The sequence below is a fragment of the Chlorocebus sabaeus genome, chromosome 12 (genome assembly GCF_047675955.1).
Source record: "Chlorocebus sabaeus isolate Y175 chromosome 12, mChlSab1.0.hap1, whole genome shotgun sequence".
Taxonomy (NCBI): domain Eukaryota; kingdom Metazoa; phylum Chordata; class Mammalia; order Primates; family Cercopithecidae; genus Chlorocebus; species Chlorocebus sabaeus.
Genome location: NC_132915.1, coordinates 30,342,097 through 30,368,922, shown reverse-complemented (window position 1 = coordinate 30,368,922; position 26,826 = coordinate 30,342,097).

Here is a 26,826-nt window from a genome sequence, read left to right as displayed (position 1 = left end):
GCATACAAGGGCCAAGATTCAGGATAAGGAAGAAATGCCTCCTGACTAGCAAAAAATGATCTTTAGTGGCAAATAACTAGAAGATGGACATCCTCTGTCTAACCACAAAATTCAAAGGGGTGCACTCTCTATCTTATGTTGAAGTTTTGTGGTAGTGCTAAAGAAGAAGTTTTATACAAGTCTTTTTTTTTTTTTTTAATACTTTAAGTTCTAGGGTACATGTGCATAACGTGCAGGTTTGTTACATATGTATACTTGTGCCATGTTGGTGTGCTGCACCCATCAACTCGTCAGCACCCATCAACTCGTCATTTACATCAGGTATAACTCCCAATGCAATCCCTCCCCCCTCTCCCCTCCCCATGATAGGCCCCAGTGTACAAGACACAGACTGGCAAACTGGATAAAGAGTCAAGACCCATCAGTCTGCTGTATTCAGGAGACCCATCTCACACGCAGAGACATACATAGGCTCAAAATAAAGGGATGGAGGAAGATTTACCAAGCAAATGGAGAACAAAAAAAAGCAGGGGTTGCAATACTAGTCTCTGATAAAACAGACTTTAAACCATCAAAGATCAAAAGAGACAAAGAAGGCCATTACATAATGGTAAAGGGATCAATTCAACAGGAAGAGCTAACTATCCTAAATATATATGCACCCAATACAGGAGCACTGAGGTTCATAAAGCAAGTCCTCAGAGAATTACAAAGAGACTTAGACTCCCATACAATAATAATGGGAGACTTCAACACTCCACTGTCAACATTAGATCAACGAGACAGAAAGTTCACAAGGATATCCAGGAATTGAATTCATCTCTGCAGCAAGCAGACCTAATAGACATCTATAGAACTCTCCACCCCAAATCAACAGAATATACATTCTTCTCAGCACCACATCACACTTATTCCAAAATTGACCATATACAAGTCTTAAGAAGAATAAGCATAAGAGAAAGAGGGTGACATTGGCTATCTTGAAAAACTGTATGGTGAATAAGAATGACAAAAACTAGTCACCTTCATTGGAAGTGCCCTTCAGATGAATGTGGTGCTAGAGTTTTTAATGGCCAGCCACTTTGACAGATATTACTGTGGCAAATGTTTTCTGATCTACTATTTCAACAAACTAGAATGCAAGTAATTGTACACGGTTAGTAAAAAGCATGAACTACAAGAGAAAAGAGAAAGGCAGGAAGTCAGGAAGAAAGGAATGATAAAAGGGAGGGAGAAAGGACAGAGGGAGGGAGAAAGAGAGGGAGGGAGGGAAGAAGGAAGAAAGGAAGGAAGGAAGGAAGGAAGGAAGGAAGGAAGGAAGGAAGGAAGGAAGGAAGGAAGGAAGGAAGGAAGGAATTCAATTTTTACATGTAATACTTTCTTCTGCCTAAATGATAAAATACAAACTTAATCATTTAAACTGACCAAAATATGCCCATTCAGACACCTCTCACTCTATCAGCTAGGGTGGCACATGCACAGGCTCCATCCCTTGATGGCTGCAGAGCAGAGTATGGGGAGGAAGGGAGGGAGGAAGGAAGGAAAGAAGGAAGGAAGGAAGGAAGGAAGGAAGGAAGGAAGGAAGGAAGGAAGGAAGGAAGGAAGGAAGGAAGGAATTCCATTTTTACATGTAATACTTTTTTCTGCCTCAATGATAACATACAAACTTGATCATTTAAACTGACCATAATATGGCTCCAGCTCACCTATCACACTACTTCCTTATGTAAATCCCTAACATCCTTATATAATCTTCTCATTGGGCCCCAGGCACATGTTCTTCCCTCCTGCATTTAGTGTTCACTTCCTCCCATCTGATATGCAATTCTGTTTCCTCTTTATACTGTCTAAATTCTTCCCACCTTTCAAGGTCCAGTTAGAGTCCTACTTCCTCCATGAAACCTTTCCAGTTACATCAGTATACTATTGTCAATAGACATAGAAAGACTGAGGCAAAGACCAAGAAGGGAATCTCTAGATCTACGAAAAGAACAAAACAGCACACAAAAAAGAAAAGAAAAACCTACCTCAGTTAAATTTTTCAGTAAACTTATGTCTTACTCCCCAACTTAACTGTTCATTTTTTATTAGTTGTACCCAAGGACTGCTCCCCAAATTTTATGTGTTGCATTTATTTATTCGGAGTACAAAATAATCTGAATACTTTCTGGGTACTCAACCTCTGTCCCTATTCTCCAAATCTCCATTCTCTGATCTACCCGCCAGGCTAAAATCTGACTTTCCCAGCCCAATATTAGCAGTTTACATAGAACTAGAAATGTAGCCCACATATGGCTCATATGGTGTCACCAAATCATATGGGAAATTTCATAAGCATAAGCCCTACCTTACCAACTAGATATAAATTATGAGTTGGTAGCTTTTTATGTCACCCACAGTTTTTAGACAGTACAGTGATAATAATGATATTAATAATAGAATAGAAAGCATTCATTGAGTGCTTGCTATGTCTCAGACACTATGCCAAGAACTTTACAAACATTACATATTTAATTCCCACAAAAAAACCTTTGCAATATTGTATCTCCATTTTATACATGAGATAAAAAAACAAAAACCCAAGAGAAAATAATGCTGGTAAGATATCTAGTTAATAAACATTTGCAATGAATTTAAAAAGAAACAATTCTATTTTTTTCTTTCAGATTCTGAAAGACAATCTATGGAACTCTATAACTTGTTAGCTCCTTTTTTCAATACGTTTATAAAATTGTCAGACTACAAAAAAATAAGGCTATTAGTTTCACCTAGAAACGTCAAATTTTCTGAAACAGGAAAATTTATAGAAACTTCCTAAGCCACAAAATATAAGAAAAAATAAGTCTCTAGCCATATAAGGATCTTCACAAATATTGTATGTGTTGTTTAAGGCTCCATTACTATGGTAAGAGCTTTCTTTGATATTGAATAGGAAGAAACCAAGTTTATAAGAAAGTATATTCTCTTTTTCTAGCTAATAATATCCTTCTTATTGTTGACAAGAAAAGTTAGTTTACGGACCTGTACTTTACCTCACATAAATATTGCACAAACTGAAGCCATAACAATATGACACTAGAGAAAAATATGCAACACTTCATCAGGTTGATTTTTTGGCAAAGATAGCCAAGATAACTGATAAAAAAGAGATACCTTTTAGCCATGAAAATCCAATCTTGTCTGTGAAGCTAGATAACTCCTTTCCCCAACAGAATTGGACTGCCTGCCTACCTACAACACATATATCCTTGGCAAAGCATAGCTTTCTTATGTTTGAGAAATACCATTCTTTTCGGCCCATCATAAAGTTTGAGGAAATTGAGGGGTGGAGGGCACCCTTATATTAACCAGTTCAATTATATCAACATAGTGACCGTCACTGGCCTACAACAACACTGGCTTTGCACTTGGTGTTGATTTTATAGTGTTTTTTGTTACTGAGGCCCAAAGGGCTATTGTTAACATATGATTTCACTTATGATGAAGATTTCTTCCAGGTACTTCTAGAGATAGTGCCAGTAAATCCTGTAAAATCTCACTATCAAGTTATTATGAAAGTTAGAAAGACTAACAAAAAACATTCCAAAATAAAAGGTGAATAGCAATTTCAGAGGATGCGTGGTCCTGGCCTACCTCACCGTACCAATGCACTCTCCTTCCAGAATGTAAGATACACATGCTTAACACTCAGGTTGTTGCTGGAAACACTGAGTCATCTTTGGAGGCATGAGCTCAGACATGATCTAGAAAATAACTGTAATTCCCATCATACTCAGGAGAAGAGAATATGGGTAAAATATGAAGAAAGTCATATCAAGAAAAACTCATCTGAATTTTATCCTCTAAGTCCTCACCAAGTCAAAACTTATCATGTCCCTTTACTAGATACATTTAAAATCCAGTTTCAGATATAGCATCAACAATGCACAGTGGTGCCCCAGTAATCTTAGTACTTAAGGATAAGTAAGGTATACTCTGGCTTCTCCTCTCTGAACAAATCTGTGTTTATAATAAGTGTATCAAATCTGCCCCAGCAAAGCAACCCAGTATTTCAATCATCTTCCCAATGTGTGTAATAGCAATGGGATCAACCCGTAGTCAACAAGATTTTGTCATAAAGAGACGAAGAGATCCAATGACTATGCCACCATTTGCTTATGTCTATAGCCTACATTTCCTGACTGCAAAAGAACAACATCTACTTTTTCAGGGTGGCAATGAGCTAGTTAGTAATGGCAGAAGTATGTAACAAGTATTTATTACAATAATAAGAATAAATGTTTCAAAGAGAAAGAAATTATATAGAAGGTAGGGTTGGCATCAGTGGGTTAAATTTCTACCAGATTTAGAAAGAGAGTTTTCATGCATGTTACATCAAATTCAGAATTATCATTTATTTCAAAGAACTTCTCCAATTGCTGTGTTATTACTAGAATGACCCACTCTGGGACAGCCTTGATTTTAACACTGAAATTCTCACAAGCTGGGCCTCCAATTAGGGTGAGAAACTTAACCCAATTTTCCTGGAATTGTGTCCATTTTAAAATTGAAAGTTCCCACTTCACAGAAATCTCTTCAGTCCATGGAAAACTAGGATGGTTGGTCACCTTAGTTGTCACACACAGAAAATACAAATATGTTATAGGCCTTCATTTTGTCTATCTTGAAAATCTGAACTTCACTGGTAAACTTATATACATGCATGAGTAATAATAGTAACTAGGCAGACATAGAACACTCAATAAATACATTAATATTCATTTCATGGTGTAATCCTCACAATAAGCTTATCAAGAAAATGAACAGTATATTTTCCTCATTTTGCAGATGAGAAAACTTAGGGGCAAAAGGTTAAGTAACTTTCTAAAAGTCACCTTTTTAATTAGAACATAAGTTACACTTCTAAAACAACGAGACCAAACAATACTGTGACTTAAAAATAACATAATTCTATTGCCTCTTAATTAACAGTATAGAGATAAGCAGGTGAGCTAGGACAGTGAGCAGCTCTGTTCCATGTGATCATTCAGGGACCCAGGTTCCTTCCATGCTGCTCCACCATCCTCTACATTTCAGTCCTTATCCACTTGGTGGAAGCTAGCTCCCCAGTGCCACATCAGCGTTCCCAACCATAAGACCAAGTAAAGATCAGTGGGGAAGGGTTAGCAATTTTCTTTAAGGAGGTGATACTGATATTTCATATATCACATCCACTCACGTTTCATTTAAGAGAACTCAGTGACTTGTCAACACTATATTCAAGGGGTGGAAAACATGGTCTCAACCTAGACAGTCAAGTGTCCCACTCCATTTTCAAAAGGAGAGGAAAATGATTACTTAGGGACAATTATCTCCTGTGATTAAATAGCTGGGGTTTGGCATTACTGAGATTAGAACCCAAGCCTGCCTGATTCTAAAAACCACACTTCTTCCCTCATGCCTAGTTACCTCTAGACCTAATTTGGTGGAAAGGGGCTGGGGGCAGGAAATATGTCAACCAATGAAAGTGCTTCTCAGAGTTTATCTAAAGAAAAATAAGTCATTCTGAGCACCTAGAGACCATCTCTCCTTCCAACTTATCCTGAAAAAGGCTTAAACAAACTATATCCTTTCACTTAAAATCTGACAGAGCTGTGCCTCCTGAGTGCGAAGTGAAACGCAAGGGCTGTCAATTTTAGAGTGTGATGTTTATACAAAGATGTGAGAAGCAGAGAGCACATAGGGTCTGCCAGAGAAATAGAAAAATACTATGGATCGTTTCTCTAGCCAAGTCACCGAAGAACAAGGGGGCGGTGAGCAAACTTATGTGTGCACCCATGAAACAAAGCCTACCAATACCATCAAAAACATCACACTCCATAAATATTCACAATTATCATTTGACAATATAAATAAATAAATAAAAAGGGAGTCACCTAGGATTTCGCTTCTGCTGGCGACGTTACCTGGAAAGAATACTCCTGATTAGAAAGTGGTTTAGGTTACTTTTTAGCTTTTTCAGTTGCTTTTGAAGGTAACATGAGCCTCAAGATGGTATTTCACTTTGAGTTTATTCAAGCTTCTGTTGATTCTGGACAAACCTAATTTACACAAGACAACGCTATCTGTTGTCACTGTTCCTTCCTCCTGTTTGGTTTTCTCATTACTCATAGTGGCTTCCAGCTCCTTCCCCTCACTTCAGGCTTATTACTGAACCCTTTAGAACTTCCATAACACCAGCTTTGTAGCCTGCTGTGAAGAAATGAGGACTCAGTAAGAACAGGCCTGCAAAAGATTCACTCCTTGAACAAGGACAATGAAAATTGGAGGTGAACAACTTTGCTGCTAGAAAAAAAATATATCAGGAAAGAATCTTTGTTGCCTGTACATTTTTTCATTTAAAATTAACATGGGACTGGGCATGGTGGTGCATGCCTCTAGTCCCAGCCACCTGGAAGGCCAAGGCAGGAGGAGTACCCGAGCCCAGAAGGTCAAGGCTGCAGTGAACTATGATCGCACCACTGCACTCTAGTCTGGGCAACAGAGTAACACTGCATCTCTTAAAAAATAAATAAATAAATAAATGAGTAAATGATAAAATTAACATGGCTTTATAAAGTCCCATAGGATAAATGTATATTCTTACAGTGTTGTATACATGCGTGCACACACACACAAGAAGACTCACCAAACAGATGAGGAATACAACCACAGAATGGTGAAGATGGAACAACAGCACAGAGGAAACCTGAATGATCCCATGGAGTAGAACTGCCCACCCGGCCTTGCCCACTCACCTAACTCTGGGCTGTTATGTGAGAGATACTACTTTTTTGTTTGGTTGGTGAGTTGTTGTTTTTGACAGCAAGAGAAAATAAGAACTCTCTGAACCACGCTATTATTAATTGTAGAGAATATTTCTAAGTGGCATACATTCAAATAAAAAATGTGATTCCCTTCAGCAGTGCTTGTGCCTGTCTGGATGAGCTTATGGGTTCTATAGACATCACACACATGTCAGTCATGCCCTCCTCATTCAGAGCCACATAGATTTTTCACACTTACTCTCAGGACCAATGAGATGTATCTGTTAACTGGTCTGTAAATGGAATAAATTTCCCTGTCCTATCATCCGTTAAGTTATGGGCTTTTGAAGTGATGGAAAAGAGAAAGAAATGGTCTCACATCCCCTAAACGAATCTCAAAGGCCCCTAGTTCCTGCATTTTGGGGTTGGAGCAATTTGCTTTGCTCTGAGTGAGGCATTTAAGAATATAAAAATGTCAGCCATGGCTAATATCTGGGCCTATGTGAAGCACAGAGATGCAGAGGCAGCTTTCTGATCTCTCTTGCTAAAATTAGATTGTGGGTTGTATAAAAACACTGGGCACTCTGCTTGTGCCCCTCTGTCCATGCACTATTATTGATTACTTTCAAAGAAGAAAGCTGACCAGTCATCCAATTAAAAAAAAAAGATGACTAATTTAAATCAGACAAATCAACAAAAGACCGGCCAATCAGTTAATAAAGGCTGACAGTTCCTTTTCTTTAGGAAGGAGCTAGTGTGAGTGCTACTCACATGTACCCCAAACACTCTAATTCACAGTGTTTTTGTAACCCAAGCATCCCTTCCTGGAAGTTCACTCATCTACCAGATAAGGCCTCCTGCAAGGTTCTCCTTCTCTCTGCCTTCCTGAGTAACTAATTCTTAGCTAAGCTTTCCTCCCTGGGAGCTAGCCAAAGGCAACCGTGTACATCTTAGATCAGAGTAACTCAAGGAGATTTCCCAAGCCAAGTACGAAATCATTATTTATTCCAGAAGAGGCCGCTTAGCATAGTCCAGGTACCTATAGCCAAACAGCTTTCCTCCTTCCTACTTCCCAGTTCTTACCACTCCTACTTCTCATGCATTTCTGGGGAAATTTAACCTGCAACCCTCATACTCAATGACAGCTGACTCACACAAACCCCTTCCCATTGAAACTATTGGATAGCCAGAAAGTCCATGTGAAGATTTTTACTTTCAACCAGAAAATTGGATCCAAATTGGATGCCTAAGGTTTTGAAAGCCACATAATCTCCCAAGACATTGGAGTTCTAGCTAAAGAAAAACTCCCACATATAATCACTTCCACATATAGTATCTTTTAAAATAAAATGTTCATCTTTATTTTCTAACTGGATTCTAACACATTAAGCAGAAACTATTATCCACCTCCCAATTTTACCCACAAGGTCTCCAAGGTTCTAAGAGGAAAGTAGGCAAACTATGGTCCATGGACAAATTCAGCCCCACACCTGTTTTGTAAATACATTTTTACTGGAACACAGCTGCATCCATTTATTTACATTTTGTCTATGCCTGATTTTGCTATGATGCCAGACTTGAGTAATTGTACAGAGACCACATAGCCCAAAAAGCTGAATATATTGTGATCTGGCTCTTTACAGAGAAAGCTTGCCAATTCCTGCTCAGAGAGATTATCTGGCTTTCACAAAGTCACATTTTGGTAATTTTCCTAAAGACAATGACACTTAAAAATTTCCGAGAGGCAGTCAAATAATGTCTTTAGTCAAATATTGACTCTTTCCATTCTGTCACACTGCCTCCCTGCGTGCTAGTCAGTCTACCCTCTAGGGATCCCTGGGCGGGCCAGTAGAAGGACAGGTCAAATCATAATTCTAGAGCATCACACAGAGGAAGCACCCAGGACTGTACAGGGCAGAGTATACAGTGAACAGAAAGTGTCTACCACATTTGATTGCAAATCTCTTCCTGCAAGGAGTAGGAAACATGCACACCTCCAACGCTCTTCAAATTGTTACCCACAACCTTGGGCCGTGGGCTTCAGGGACCTTTGCTTGTAGTCCAACCCTTGAAGAAGAGATCTCTCCAGGTGTTCTCAGACATGTCATTACACATTCTGTTCTTAGAACTTGAAGCATTGTTGTTTGATGTTTTTACTGTTCTTGCTACTATTGTTGTGGTTTGATTTGGCTGGGTTTTGTGACTTTTAAGCCTATTTAGTAAGTATCATGCTATTATAGAAAGCTAGTGGTTGCTTATTTAATATCTAGATGATCTTCAAAAGTGGAGAAAGCCAACTGAAACTGAAAACTACTTTTGTAAAAGTCCTAAATACCTATTATGCATGTAGTAGTCCCAAAGTTTGGAGACTGTGTGTGTGTTTGAGTGGGTGTGCGTGTCTAAGTGTGTGTGTGTTTGGGAGGTTTGTTCTGTTTTTCTTTTATGGAGAAGCAAGAAGTGGGGATAGAAAGTACTACACTAAACAGTTTCAGGATATATCTGCATTCTACTAAATAGCAAAACCTGCCCATTTGATCAAGCCCAGTCACTTAAAGACATACCCAGTGCTGCAAATTGTTCTGCTACAGACCTTGGAAACATGACTAGAAAATATATACTAAAGGATATACTGATTTTGAATAATTTCTTTCCCGCATTAGGCACAAACCTATGCTCATTCAGCCTATGGTAAAAGATTTATCATGTTGCAATTGGTTTGAAAAACTCCAGTGTGTGTGTGTGTGTGTGTGTGTGTTAAAATTTTTGTTTTGTTTTATCTCGAAGGTTGTAAGTGGTGTAATACCTTTTCATTTGTTTTCTGTTTCATTTGATGTAGTTAATTTTTTGATTTTATTGGAGAATTTTTAAAGAAATACTCTGGTAACTATGGTGACCTGGGAGAGGGAAGAAAAATACAGCCTTTCCAATCACCCAGGGCTATGAATTACCACTAAGAGAGGCTGCTTCCTCCAAGTACTATGTCCCCTGCAAGGGTTTAAAAGTGAAACTTTGGTACAAAGAGGTACCAGATAAGAGAAGAGCAAACAAGAGTGTAAAGTAGTGGTTCTATTGTGGCCAGCCTCTCCACTCTGTACTTCATCCTCCTCCTTTGCCTTTACTCTTTCCCAATAGACATTATCAAACACACTATCAGACAGAGTACCTCATGCCTCCAGGGAAACACAAGCATACAGGAACAACTGCTGGATGAATTTGTAACTTATAAACTGAGCAACTCTCCCAGGAGGCAGGAGGAAAGAATATAGAGATAGATGGTATAAAAGAGCATTTTAGAGATGTGGGAGGAGAAATAACTGCCTACATTGGATAATTGGGCTACTATTTAAAAAGACGACATAAAATAAAGACAAGAAAATACTTGAACAAACAATGGAGATAAATTCCCTGGAAATAAAACAATATTTCTTAAAACCTAAAAATTAAAAAGCCTCTAAAATGCCAAACAGAAGATATAAAGAAAAGGACACTTCTGTCTAGAGGTGAAAACTATCAAAGACAAAGCAAAATTCTAAAAGCTTCCAGAGAAACAGAACAGATCACTGATAGAAAACAAGAATTGGGTGGTAATCACACATCTCAGCTCTAATACTATATACAAGAAATCAGTAGGGAAAGATTTTTAAAGTACTGAAAAATGATGTATTTAAAAGTAGATTTTCCTAAGCAATCAAATTGTCATTCATATCTGAGAACATAATAAAACATTTTGGGCACACAGGCTTCAAAACTTTTTCTACCAAAATTCCACATAATGATAAGGAAACACATTCAGAAGTACAAAAGATGTGGGGAGAAATGGAGTATCAAATTTCTTGGTAAGATACGTCATTGTGCAAACAACTTTAAAGTACTAAAGAGAAGAAAAAGTACATCTGTAGTAAACTAGAAATGAAATTCTAGACTATATCAATATGACAGAGCTAGGAAGACAAAAAGTGTAGGAGCACAGGTGAATGTGCTTCTCTTGTTAAATAAGTATATAAATATGTATACATATAAAATTTAAGTAGTATATAAATATTGATATGTTTAAGGAATCAGAGAAAAATAAACATGAATCTGAAGAAGGCAACCACCAAAAGCACAAACATAGGATACCTCTTACCCTTAAATGACACAGGTTTGAACTGGGCAGGTCCAATTATACAAGGATTTTTTTCAACCAAACATACATCAAAACTACAGCATTCACGGGATATTAAGCCTGTGTACACGGAGGGTTGACTTTTCAAATATTTAGGTTCTGCAGGGCTGACTTGTGGGATTTGAGTAGGCTCAGATTTGGGTATACGTGGAGGGTCCTAGAACCAATCATCTGTGTGTACCAAGCACAACTGTATACAGCTTTCTGACAAAAAAAAAAAAAAATCCTTCTATCTAATGGAAAACAAGAAAGAATAGAAAAAATAAAGAAGATAGAGAATCTGAACCATTTATTCTTTTCAATTTACCTATAAGGTAAATGAGACAATGCTTACTCCAAAATCATGAATACATTCTCTTTAGGTTGACTTCTAGTAGTTATCTTTCCTATTTAGGACTTTTAATCCACCTAAAAATCATTCTTATATATGGGGTGAAGTAAGCATCAGCATTTTATTCATGTGAAAAACATCACTCATTATTGAAAAGATCATCTTTTCCTTCGTGCTCTATAGTACCACCTTTATTGTAAAATCAAATAACCACGTTTACGTATTTTCTGGATGTTCTATTCTGTTTTAGTGGTGTATATCTATCATTGTACCCATATCATACTTCCTTAGTACTGTAGCTATGTAATAAACCTTGGTATCTGGTAGAATTAATCCTCCTACTTTATTCTTGTTGAAGATTGTCTTGCCTATTCTTAGACCTTTGATTTCCATATACTTTTTAAAATCAGTTTCTACACATACACAAACACAACACAAACCTGACACATTGCTAGGGATTACATCTGTACAACGTTGAGTCTTTCAATCCAGGAATATAATACATCCTCTGACAAGGGAGAAGAGTCATAAGATTATCTCCACAGATGCAGGAAACACATTTAATAAAAACTAACATCCATTTATAATTTTCAAATGTTAGCAAACAGGAAATAGAAAGAAACTGTTTAATCTGATAGAGTGCCCACAAATAATCTCCAACAAACATTTATTTAGACCTTCTTTAATTTCTCTTAATATTTTTACTTTTCTGAGAAGAGAGATCACAAATTTTTTCTTAGCTATATTTCAAGATAGTTGGTGTTTTTGAAAACTGAATATTTTATTTTTATTTTCTAATTAGTTATTACTGGTAGGTACAATGTATAATTAATTGTGCGTATTGATCTTGTACTTGACAATCTCAGTATATTCAATTATTAATTTTAATAATTTATCTATATGTTATTTTGGATTTTCTATGAATAAGAGTTATATTTTTACTTCTTCTTTTATAAGCAATTTGTTTTTGTTTTAATCGCAATGGCTAGCCAAGCTCTTCAGTAAAAATGTCAGATAGAAAATGGTAATAGTAGATATACTTATCTTGTTTCTGATGTGATTTCAGAAAGGAAAAGAAGTTTTTAGTATTTCACCATGAGTATAAAGACTACCTGTGAGTATTCTAGCAGATTAAGGAGTTTCCTTCTATTTCCGACTTGCTAAGATTTTATTATTACAAACAGATGTTAATTTTTATTACATGTGTTTCTCGCATCTATGGAAATTATCTTATGACTTTTTTCTCCTTTTTTTTTTTTTTTTTTTTTTGAGACAGAGTTTCTCTCTTGTTGCCCAGGCTGGAGTGTAATGGTGTGATCTCATCTCACTACAACCTCCGCCTCCCAGGTTCAGGCAGTTCTCCTGCCTCTGCCTCCCGCCACCACGCCCAGCTAATTTTTTGTATTTTGAGTAGAGACAGGGTTTCACCATGTTGGCCAGGCTAGTCTTGAACTCCTGACTCTCATGATTCACCCACCTCAGCCTCCCAAAGTGCTAGGATTATAGGTGTAAGCCACCGCTTCTGGCCTCCTTTATTCTTTCATACAGTGAATTAGATTGGTTGATTGTGAATGTTGAACCAACCTTATATTTCTGGCAAAAAAAAAAAATGTTCTTGATGTAGTATTCTTTTTATGTATTGCTGGATTAGGCTTTCTAATACTTATTTCAGATTTTTGAATTTGTACTGATAAATGACATTAGCCTGTAATTTTACTTTCCTATAATGCCCATATTAGGACAATGTTATCAAGATTATGAAGGCCTTATAAAATCAGGTTGGCAGCAAGGAGAATGCTTTACACCTTATGCAGAAGCCAACAGTCATCAAGCCAGGACAGCCTGACAACCTGGGCCTGAGTGAGCAACACCCCAGCCCTCTGGCAAACCGACTGTCAAGCCAACTGTTAGTAGTGAGCACCTGGCCAGATAGGTGCTGTGGGCTAGGGATGTGGGCAAGGGAGTTGGCTGGTACATAGACTGCTGAGCATGCACGGAGACATTTTCTCTCCCCATCTGTACGAAAAGTGCCTTACAACCTTCAGAATCACAGTTTTGACCCTCGTATCCCAGGGTTTATTTTGTCACAGAATCCAGCAAAGTTGCAATTTTTCATGTTCCAGCCCTGAGTGGAGTAAGAAACTTCCAGCAGAGATTATAAAAATGACAAACTCAAAAACTTTCCCAGGTTATCTGCCAAATTGTCACTGAATTTACTGCTGTATCCACTGCAAACCTCATTTAGCAAATCTCCAAGTTATTTCGTGTTAGTCAAAACAAAGACTGCCACTTTAATTCTGGGAGAATGTAGGCTGTGGCCCAGCAGAGGGGAGGCCGTCTCTGTAGTTAGCTTGCTGTAGCAAAGATCTGCTGTGAAAACTGTAAAATCATTCTTGGTTGGAAATAGCAACCTGCCTTTGAGAGCAGTCAGCAATGTTAAGAGATGAAAGTTTATTACCGAACAAGCTCACATGTTCAAAGACAATGGTTGGCCTAAAAACTTTCCACTCTGTTTTGAATATCATTTTGTGAAAGACAGGATGAAAACAAAGGGGTGTCCTTGTTGACAGTATTTCTTTAATTTTAACCTCAGACTCACAGCAATACTCATGACACTCTTTATGGTTTCTTCAGCCTTTTCTTCTTGGATAAGTTATTCCCTCTTTTATATATTCTCTTATTTATGCAGTTACTTCTGAAGTTCCTGGTGACCTTTTCCTAAACTTTTACATTTGAGAAAAATAATGAATCAACTACTGAACTCATGTTCAGTAGATAACCAAAATGAGAATCTCTAGAGAATATAGGAATAGAGTCTTCAATAAAAATGTCTCACGACTACCCTTTATTAGAGTGCAGACAACAGAATGTTATAGTTCATCATTTAAAAATTGCAAACAGTGTAATTTAAGTGGGTATTCATGCAGATGAATTGCTAAATTCGTAATGCTCCTTTAGGTGTCTTCTAGAAGCAGTACTAAATTTATACATCAAGGGTGTTTTTAAATTTGTTCAAAATAGATGACCTCAGAATTTTACATAGATTATTACTGAAAAAATATATCTAGTGTTAATATCTTGTGTATTTAAGCATTGTGGTGTCTTATCTAAAAATCAAGTAAATTAGTTGTTATAAATGACTGCCTACCTATAAGCAGAAAGAGACATTTATTATCAAAGAAACATTCATCTCTCATTCAGTTAATTGAATTGGAAATTGCACTTCAAATGGTTATAGTAATTTACACATCAGTAAATTATTTTATGGTTTTCAATGAAAATAACTTAATGTTGGACAGAGGAAAATTTCAAGTTCTTAGTCGACTTGAAGAAAAATAATTCTTTTTGCAAATCAAAGAAGGCAGAACCAAAAGGAAATTAGATACTTGAAATACACCAGACTACATTTTAAAATTTTTCAGAAAAGGTTAAAATTATAAGATAGGATTAAAATTTTTAAGTGAACTGATATTTGATTTGCTGTATTAAAAAAAAAACAGTTTTTTCTGTTTTGTTTTATTTTTCTGCCCATTAGAGTGTGTAAAATGGTATTGTTTCTTTCTAAGGTAATTGATAAAACTCATTAAAGAAGTCATTTAAGCCAGGAGTTTTCATTGACTGAGAGTTTGAAATTACTAATACGATGTTTTTAATCCTTGTAGAAGTCTTCAAACTTTCCAGTTATTTTGATGTGTTGCATTTTTATAACAGGTTATTTCATCTAAATTCAGTAAATTGTGTTTTCCTAGTAATTTGTCCATTTCATCTAAATTTTAAAAGTATTTCCATAAATTGCTCATAATATTTTATAATGTTGTTTAATGTGTATAGGCTACATAGCAAAGTCTCATTTTGCATTCCTAACATCTCTCCTGTTTTGTTGCTCAGTATTGTCCATGGGTTTATTTATTACCAATTATTATTTTCAAAGAAACCATATTGGACTTGAATAACCTCTACTGTACCTTAGAAAAATTTCATGTTTCTTCTATAATATTATTTTTTCCTTCTACTTTCCTTGGGTTTAATTTGCTGTTCTCTTTTCATAAGTTATTTAGATATATTCTGAGATAATTTACTTTTATATTTTACTTCTGTAATCCACGCATTTAAGGCAATAAATTTCCTCTATGCATATATTTAGCTATAAACCACAAGTTATGATGTGCTATATTTTGGTTTTATTTAGTCAAAAATATTTTAACTTACATTGTGATTTCTTCTTTAACTCATGAATTATTTACAAGTGTACTGCTTAACTTTTATCCATTTGTGGATTTCCTATGTATCTTTTGTTTACTGGTTTCTTTCTCCTGGGTTAAATAACATAGTTCATATAATGTTAATCTTTTGGATTTGTTGAGACTCACTTATTTTATGGTAAAGTAAATTTCAATTTCGATGAGTTTTTCATGGGCATTGAGAAAAACATGTATATCTTGCAACTCTTGGGTTGCAAGTACATATGCCTATTAGGTTAAGTTTTCCACTGTTTTGCTCAAATCTTCTATAGCTGTACTGAAGTTTTGTCTATCAGTAACTGAGAAAAAGTATATTAAAAACTTCCTGCTATAATGTGGATTGGGCTACTTCTTTTTTAAATTATATTTTTGCTTTATATATTTTGAATCTAGTTATTAGATGCATATAAGTTTAAGACTGTTGTATTTTCCTGATGAATAAAACTTTTATCATTATTAATATTCCTCTGTATCCATACTAATGCTTTTACTTCAAAATAAACTTTTTATATTTGTACTGTATTAATCCCTCTATTTAATATTCTAGTCTCTATCCTTGCTTGCCTTCTTTAAGATTAAGTAATTTTATTATTCCACTTTTTCTCTCCATTTTCTTTTTATACATTATTTTGGTATTGTTTTTGTGATTAAGCTAGAGATTACAATGTATCTTTTACTTCTTAAAATATTTTACCACTTTCCCAAATGCAAGTACTTTAAAACATGTTAACTCTATTTACTACCCACCTTACATGTATTTTGTTGCATATGTATATATATGTGTGTGTCCAGATTCTTCAACAAAATACTAGCAAGCTATAATACAACTAGCAATATGACAATGCATTGAAAAGATGATACATCATGACCAAGAAGCATTTATCCCTGAGATGCAAGGATGGTTCACACTACCAAAAATAATCAATGCAATCCCGACCAAAATCCCACTAGCATTTTTTATAGAAATAGAAAAAACAATCCTAAAATTTATATGGAATCCAAAAAAAATCCTGAATAGCAAAAGAAATCTTGAGAAAAATGAATAAAACTGGAGGCTTTAAACTTCCTGATTTCAAAACACACTGCAAAGCTATAGTAATCAAAACAGTATGATACTGGCATAAAAACAGATATATTGATGAATGGAACAGAATAGAGAGCCCCCCAAAAATTCATTCATATGTAGTCAACTGATCTTTCATAAGCATGTTAAGAATACACAATGGGGAAAAGATAGTCTTTTCAAGAACTGGTACCAAGGAAATTATATAAACCATACAAATGACTAAAATTGGACACTTAACTTGTACCATACATACAAGGAACTAAAAATGGGTTACATATTTAAGACCTAAAATTGTAAACCTCATAGAAGAAAACAAAAGAGGCTTCATGGCATTGGCATTGGCAATGATTTCTTGGATATGACATCAAAAGCACAAGCAACAAAATTAAAAATAGATGAGTGGGATTATCAAACTAAAAAGCTTCTGTACAGCAGCAGAAATAATCAACAAAATTAAACGGCAACTTATAGAATGGGAGAAAATATTTGTAAATCATATATCTAATAAGAGGTTAATAGCCAAAATATATCAGGAACTCCTATAACTCAATAGAATAAAAAATGATAACAAGATTAAAATGGGCAAATAAGGCTGGGTGCAGTGGCTAACACCTGTAATCCCAGCACTTTGGGAGGCCAAGGTAAGTGGATCACAAGGTCAGGAGTTCCAGACAAGCCTGGCCAATATGGTGAAACCCCATCTCCACTAAAAACACAAAAATTAGCCAGGCGGGATGGCGGGCACCTGTAGTCCCAGTTACTCAGGAGGCTGAGGCAGGAGAATTGCTTGAGCCCAGGAGGCAAAGGTTGCAGTGAGCCAAGATCGCACCACTGCACCCCAGCCTGGGCGATAGAGTGAGACTCCATTTAAAAAAAAAAAAAAAGGGGAGGGGGGGCAAATAACTTGAATACATACTTCTACCAAAAAAAAAGACATACAAGTAGGCAACAAGTATATAAAAGATGCTCCACATCACTAATTGTCAGGGAAATTCAAATCAAAAGCACAATGAGATATCACCTCATACCTGTTAGGATGTGATAAAACAATAGACAAAATGAAAGATAACTGTTGGCAACAACATAGAGAAATTGGAAGCCTTGAATGCTGTTGTTGAGGATGTAAAATGTTGCATCCATTATGGAAAACAGGCTCCTCAAAAAAATAAAAGTAGAACTACCATATAATCCAGCAATCCCGCTTCTGGGTATTTACTCAAAGGAATTGAAATCAGAATCTAGAAGAGATATGTACACTTCCATGTTTACAGCAACATAATTCAAAATAGCCAAGATATAATAAAAACCTAAATATTCATCAATGGATGAATGGATAAAGAAAATGTGGTATATACATAACAATAGAATATTAGTCAGCTTTTAAAAAAAAGAAAATCCTGCTATGTGCAACAACACGGATGAACCTGAAGGACATTATGTTAAGTGAAATAAGCCAGTCACAGAAGGAAAACGCTATATAATTTCACTTATATGAGGCATCTGAAATAGTCCAATTAAGTGTATTCATGTATTTTTTCTTTATTTTTCCTTCAATTTTGAGAGACATTTTCAATTGATATAAAATTTTAAGCTAGCAATTATTTTCCTTTAGCACTTTGAATATATGATTCTATTATCCTCTGATTTTCATCATTCCTGTTGAGAAAAAAGTTTTAGGTCATTGTTCCTTTAATGATAACGAGCTTTTTTCCTTTGCCTCCCTTTAAGATTTTTTTTCTCTTTGGTTTTCAGCAGTTTTCTCTAATGTACCAAGATATGATTTTCTTTTTATTTATCCTGTTAGTGTTCATAGCATTTCTTAAATCTATGGTTTCATATCTTCCATTGGACTTGAAAGTTTACAGCATGTGTCTCTTCAAATGTTTCTACTATTGCATTCCCTGTCTTCTACTGCTAGACTTCTAATTTCGGGTATGTGGCGTCTTTTCATGATGTTTTGTATGATTCTTAATTTCTTTTATCTATTTTTTATCCTTTTATCTCTCCATGTTTTATCTGGGTTGACCTTTTTAACCTATCTTTCAGTTCACTGAAGTTTTTCTTCAGCTTGATTTAAACTGCTGTTAAATTCATCCATTGCATTCTTAATTTTAAGCATTGTATTTGTATTCCTAGAATTTCCATTTGGTTCTTCATCATAGTTTCCCATTTTTTGATGAAATTTTAAATCCTATATTTTAATTCCTTAAAAAAAATGGTTACTTGCAAGTCTGTGTCTGATAATTCCATCATCTGGATGCCCTAGGAGTCTTTTCTATTGTATATTATCTCCACTGATTTATAGACAAGTCTTTTCTACTTTTATACTTGGACTTTTTTTGGCTTAAAATTTGAACATTATTTTAAAAATTAACAGATTATTTGAAACATTGGATATGTTGGCTTCCTAGAGAGGATTTATCTTTTTTCTGGCAGGCAACCTGGCTGAAACACAAACAATTCCAGATTATCATAGTCCAATCAGGGGTTCCGTTTATTCAAAGCTAAGCTTCAGTATCTGTAAGAACTGCTATATTTTTGATTCACCCTTATTCATATAGTGACTCTATCGCAACCATTTGTGTTTTGACCCAAAATTTATAGTTTATTTGGGCCCCTACACTTTGAAGGGCTCTGAAATTCAGTTTTTGCCCTGACAGACTCATGAGTCTGTTAAAGTCTCTGTTCAGCTTATTACCAGCAAATGAAATGAGCAAATGCCTTCAGGGGAAAATCAGTCCCAAATGCTGGACTCACTGCTCTGAGCCTTCTTTCCGAGATGCTGGCCTGCAGTATCTCCGTGCCTTTCTTATAGATTTACAATGTCTTTAAACAGATTTTTAAAAAATATTTCTTCAGCTTTTCTCTCAGCTTCAATATCTCAGTCACACCAATCTTTTGAAAGATTTTATATTTATGATCTCCATTTCTTCTCTATGTAGTCACAACTTAATCCACTCTAATCTGACTTTTGCCTCAAATATCCACCAAAAAAGACAAAGCTGAAGTCATCGGTGACCTCCGTTTTGCTAAGCCAATATCTTTCTCAGCCTTCTTATCCTTTCTCAGCAACATTTGTCACTGCTGATATCTCCGTCCTTTCACTTCCTGAAATATTCTGTTTCCCTTTGTTTCCATATTATAATTTTCTCATTTTGCTGTCTCAGTCTTCTCTGCCAAGAAAATAAATGTTGAAATACAGACCTGTTTTTTAACACTCTACACTCTTAGATGATCCCATTTATCCAAGCAAATAACTTATCTATTTGCAAATAACTCATATGTTTTTATGTCCAACTCAGACTTCTCCTCTGTGCTCCAATCCATAAATCCAAGGAGCTACTTGAAGAAACTTCCTTTTGAATCTCACAGTGACACTTCCAAATCAAAAGGTCCAAAATCAAACTTATAATTATCCACAATTTAAAATAGAGGAGCGAAGGTGATGTCAGCCAGATGGCAGAGAAGGAGATCTCATTTTTCATTACACACACACACACACACACACACACAGAGAGAGAGAGAGAGAGAGAGAGAGAGAGAGAGAGAGAGAGAAAACATGCACAATTAGACAGCTATCCATGGATGAAAATAGCCCGGAAAGAGTTCAGGAGTCAAGTTAAGAAGCTGAAACAGAGTGACATCAGCAAGATGGCAGAATAGGAGGCCTCGGGCTTCACTACCCTCCTCCACAGAAAGTACAACTAGCAACTAGTGACAGAGAAGAACACTTTTGTGAAAACCCCAGTATTTGGGAATTAGACTGAGACTCCTGCAAGGGCCACAAAAACTGAATAAAAACATTAGAAAAGGAGGAGAAATAGACTTAGATTATATTACCCCTTCTCCTCCCCAAAGTTGGCACAGCACTACACAAAAAGAATTCCCCTGGGTTCATGGTTTCCATAGTAGAAAAAGAGAACCAGAGGTGGACGTCCAGCTTCCCTGGTATGCCAAAATGCTTCCTAGGAAGTTTATTCCAGTCTCACCTCTCCAGAAACACTTGGGATAACGGCAGGGCTAGACCACTTGAAGTCAGATAGAAACAAAGAAAGGAGGCAGAACTCACAGTGACCAGCACTCAGATCTTGGTGGTTACTCTGTGCTTCTACTGATGATGTCTCCCACTCAGACATACCAACCAACAGCATAGTCTACTCACGATGCTAAGCCGATCATTCTCAGAAGCATGGAGGAAAGTTCAACCTGGCTTGAGTCCCTAAATAGCCAGCTTCCATGCCCAGCCTCAGAGCCCATCCCACAGCCTGGCCCAGGCAGGAAGTTACCTGCTTCCACACATTTCACCAGAATTTAGCGGCTGACCTGCTCAACCCAGGAGTTTAAACAGTGAGTCTACCCAACCACAGATCCCAGTCCAGCAGGGATTTGCCCACCACTACACATTATAGCAGAGAGCACAGGTTAGACCTGCCAACACAAGAGTTCAAACAGCAGCTCTGCCCAGCCTCAGAGGCCCCATCCAGTCAAGGGGATACCTACCTTTGTGCATTTTGGCAGAGCTTAAGGGCTGGACTTGCCTGACTCAAGAGTCCAAGCAGCAGACTGCACTAGCCTCAGAGACTACCTTAATCCCCAGGATAGAGACAAGCCTAAACTATACATTTCTATGTATCCTGCTTGGTCTCATCTGTCCCAAGCAATGACTTGCCTAACTTCAGAGCTCAGTCTACAGCCTTGCCCAACTGCAGGACTCACATAGTGATACCATCTAGCCTGAGAACACACTCTGCAACCCAGACAGATCAGAGGTAATCACAGTGTCCAGTCAACAGTCACACCTGATTGCAGAGCCTACCTAGTGGTCTTGTCAGACAGTGGAGCCCAGTCAGCTGCCCCACCTGAACTCAGAGTGAAAGTGGCAGCCCAGCCAACTAGAGAACCTAACAGTAACTTCTGTCTAACCAAGGTCATTACCAGCTGGCCTATCTAGAATCACAAGTTGGACTAAATAGTAAAGGCCTATACTCGCCAAGGAACACTGACAAAGGCCAGAATAAATAGCTGTCTCCTCAAAAGTGCAGATGCCAACACAAGGACACAAGAATTATAAAGAACCAGGGAATTGCCTGGGTGCAGTGGCTCATGCCTAGCACTTTGGAAGGCCGAGGCAGGTGGATCACTTGAGGTCAGGAGTTCAAAACCAGCCTGTCCAACACAGTGAAACCTCATCTCTACTAAAAATGCAAAAAAAAATAGCTGGGCGTGGTCATGGATGCCTGTAATTCCAACTACTTGGGAGGCTGAGACAGGAGAATCACCTGAACCTGGGAGGCAGAAGTTTCAGTGAGCTGAGATCATACCATTGCACTCCAGCCTGGGCAACAGAGTGAGACTCTGTCTTTTAAAAAAAAAAAAAAAAAAAAAAAAAAAAAGAACTGGGAAATTATGACATCATCAAAAGAAACTGAGAACTCCAATAATGGACCCTAAAGAAATGAAGATCTATGAAATGACTGTCAAAGAATTCAGAATAATCCTCTTAAAGAAATTCAGTGACCTATGAGAATATGTGAATAGAAAATTAAATGAAATTTTAAAACAATATACAAACAAAATGAGAACTTTTATAAAGAAATAGAAAGTTCTATAAAATAGAAAATCTAAAGATGATGAATACAATGACTGAAAAATTTAATAAAAGGCTTTGACTGTCAAAGAATTCAGAATAATCCTCTTAAAGAAATTCAGTGACCTATGAGAATATATGGATAGAAAATTAAACAAAATTTTAAAACAATATACAAACAAAATGAGAACTTTTATAAAGAAATAGAAACAGCTTTATAAAAGAGAAATTCTAAAGATGAAGAATACAATAACTGAAAAATTTAATAAAAGGCTTCGATCACAGACTTAATCAGAAGAAAGAATCAGTGAGCTCAAAGAAAGAACATCTAAAAGTGTCCAGTCAGAGGAACAGAAAGAAAAAAAGAATTTAAAAGAATGAAGAAAGCCTATGGGAATTATAAGACACCATCAGGAAAACTAAGAATCACATAATAAAAGTTAAGGCAGAAAAAGAGAGAGGAAAGGGGGAAGAAATCAAATTTAAGAAAATAATGGCTGAAAGCAGCTCATATTTGGGGATAGATACCAACATTCAGGTACAGGAAGTTCACAGCTCTCCAATCAAATTCAACCCAAAGAGGGCTGGGCACTGTGGTTCATGCCTATAATCACAGCACTTTGGGAGGCCGAGGTGGGTGGATCTCTTGGGGCCGGGAGTTTGAGATCATCCTGGCCAACATGGGGAAACCCCATCTCTACTAAAAATACAAAAATTAGCTGGGTGTGGTGGTGCCTGCCTGTGGTCTCAGCTACTTGAGCGGCTGAGGCATGGGAATCACTTGAACTCAGGAGGTAGAGGTTGCAGTGAGCCAAGCTTATGAACTTCACTCCAGCCCAGGCAACAAAGCAAGATTCCATCTCAAAAAAAAAAAAAATTCAACCCAAAGGGGAGTTCACAAAGATACATAATAATCAAACTATCAAAATTAAAAGACAAAGAAAAATCCTGACAACAGCAAGACATAATAAGCACATTTACATATAAGGGAATTCTAATACAACTGTCAGCAGATTTCTCAGGAGAAATCCTGCAGGCCAGGAGGAAGTGAAATAATATGTTTAAAGTACTGAAGGAAAAAATAACACTGCCAACCAAGAACTCTTTACCAGGCAAAGCTGTCCTTCAGAAATAAGGGAGAAATAAAAACTTTCCCAAACAAACAAAAGTTAAGGGAGTTCATAACCACCAGGCCCACCTTACAGAAAATGCTTAATGGAATTCTTTACACTGAAATGAGAAGGCACACTAATTAATAACATAAAACATAGAAAGCACAAAACTCAATGATATAAGTAATACAGAGACATATTCAGAATACCCTAGGGCTGTAATTGTGGTGTATATAGCAATTTTAACTCTAGTATGAGGGTTAAGAAACAAAGCTATTAAAAAACAACTATAGCTAAAATAAGTTGTTAAGGGATAAAAATTACAAAATGATGTAAATTTTGATATCATATATAAAACATGGGGAGGGAGTAAAAGTGCATTGTTTTGTAGGCTCAGAATTAACTTGTTATCTGCTTGAAATAGCCTGTTATAAGTGTAAGATGTTTTCAGTAAGCTTCATGGTAACCACAAGGCAAAGATATATAGTACATGTAAAAAACATAAATAGAAATAATTCAAAGCATACCACTACAGAAAATTGGCAAATGACAACAAAAGACAGCCAGAGAGGAAGAAAGAAACAAATTATCTACAAACAACCAGAAAACAAATTACAAAATGGCAGTAGTAAGCCCTTAGCTATCAATAATTACTCTGAATATAAGTGGATCAAATTTTCCAATAAAAAGATATAGAGTGCCTGAATGAATTTACTTAAAGACCCAGTTATGTGCTTTCTAAAAGAGACTCACCTCTGTTTTTAGAACACACATAACTAAAAGTGAAGAAATGGAAAAAGATAGTCCATGCAAATGGAAACCAAAAGAGAGCCAACTTGGCTATAGAGATATCAGACAAAACAGACAGTAAGCCAAAAACTGTAAAAGGAGATAAAGAAGGTCATTACATAATTATTTAGTGGTCGATTCACCAAAAGAATATAAAAAATTGTAAATATATTTGCACCCAACATTGGAGCACTTAAATATATAAAGCAAACATTAAAAGATCTGAAGGAAGAAAGATTCCAACACAATAAAAGCAGGGAACTTTAGTACTCTACTTTTGACAATGAACAAATCTTCCAAACAGAAAAATCAGTAAAGAAACATTGTACTGGAACTATACTTTAGTCCACATGAACCTAACAGACATATATACACAATATTCCATCTAACAGCAACAGAATACACATTTTTCTCAAGTGCACATGAAATATTTTGCAGGACAGACTACATGTCACAAAACAAGTCTGAACAAATTTAAAAGGACTAAAATCATATTAAGTATCTTTTCTGTTCACAATGGTATGAAACTAGAAATCAAGAACAGGAGAAATTTTGGGAAATTGGCAAATACATTAAAAATTAAACATTACCCTGAATAATCAAAAGGTCAAAGAATAATTCAAAAGGGAAATTTTAAAAATGTCTTGACATAAGTGTATGTTCTAGATCCAAGGAGAAAGAACTGGAAAAGTTGCTGCCAGAGAAAGGATACAGGACTGAAGCAAATCTCTCTTTAGGGAGAAGGGAAGATTTTCACAACTCAAGTATATAAAGAGGTCAGTGTTTCTGGGGTAAAGACATTATCCTTTTCCAGAACTGCAGGGAAGAAGAGGGAAGGGATGGGATAGGCATCTGTTAAAATGGTAGTAGGAGCAGCTTGGGAAGATGGCACCTGAAATTAATTTATCTGAGGGGGCTTGGAGTGAGATAGCATGATGGTTCAGTAAGAAAAGAACAGTGCTCATGCATACTGAAAAGAAAAAGTCTTCAGACAAATGAAAGTGAAAATATAACATACCAAAACTTATAGGATGCAGCAACAGCAGTTCTAAAAGGGAAATTTTTAGCAAAAAAAGTCTTCATTGAAAAATAAGAAAGATCTTAAATAAGTAACCTAATTATACCCCTCAAGAAACTAGAAAAAGAAGAACAAATTAAGCCCAAAGTCAGCAGAAGGGAGGAAATAAAGATCAGAGCAGAAATAAATGAAATAGAGAGTATAAAAACAATAGACATCATCAACAACCCTAAGAGTTGGATTTCTGACAAGATAAACAAAATGGACAAGCCTTTATCTAGACTAAGAAAAAAGAGAGAAGACTCACATAAAATTAGAAATGAAAAAGGAGACATTACAAGTGATATCATAGAAATACAAAGGATCATAAGAGATTACTATGAACAATTATAGGCCAACAAATTGGATAACCTAGAAGAAATTGATAAATTCCTAGCCACATACAACCCCCACAAGACTGAATCCAGAAACAGAAAACCTGAATGGATCATAATGAGTAGAGACTGGATCAGTAATAAAAGTTCTCCTACCAAACAAAAGACCAGGACCTGATGCCTTCACTGCTGAATTCTATCATACATTTAAAGAAGAACAATACCAATCTTTCTCAAGCTCTTCTTTTAAAAATTGAAGAGAGGGGAATAGCTCCAAACTCTTTTTACAAGGACAGCATTACCCTGACCTTACCAAAGCCAGGCAAAGACTTTAGAAGACAAGAAAATTATAGGCCAATATCCTTTATGAATATAGATGCAAAAATCCTAAATAAAATAATACCAAACTGAACTCAGAAATATATTAAAAGGATTATCCACCATGATCAAGTGGGATTTATCCCCAGGATATAAGAATTAACATATGCAAATCAATAAAAGTGATACATCACATTAACAATGAACAAAAACCATGTGATCATCCCATTAGATGCAGCAAAAAGTATTTGACAAAATTCAACATCTTTCCATGATTAAAAACTTTCACCAAATTAGGTATAGAAGAACAATACCTCAACATAATAAAGGCCATATGTGAGAAGCCCACAACTAACATTATACTCAATAGTAAAAAATTAAAAGTCTTTCCTCTAAGATCTGAAACAAGACAAGGACGTCTACTCTCAAAACTCCCATTCAATGTAGTAGTAAAAGTCCTACCAGAGCAACTAGTTAAGAGAAAGAAATAAAAGTCATCTAAATAGGAAAGAAATAAGTGAAATTAGCACTGTGTGCTTATGACATGATCTTACACATAGAAAACCCTATAGACTCCACCAAAAAACTGTTAGAACTAATAAATGAACACAGTAAAGTTTCAGGATACAAAATCAACATGCAAAAATCAATAGTATTTCGATACAATAACAACAAAATTTATAAAAAGGAAATTAAGTGGACAATCTCACTTACAATAGTTCCAAAAATAAATAAACAAATAAAACACTTAGAAGTAAATTTAACCAAGGGTATGAAAGATCTATACACTGAAAACTATAAAATGTTGATGAAATAAATTGCAGAAAACACAAATAAATTGAAAGACATCTTGTGTTCATAGATTAGAATAATTAATATTGTTAAAAATATTCATACTACCCAAAAAGATCTACAGATTCAATGCAGTTCCTATGAAATTATATTATTATTTTTCATAGAAATAGAAAAACAACTTTAAAATTCATATGGAACCACAAAAATACCTGAATATCTAAGACACTTATGAGCAAAAATAATAA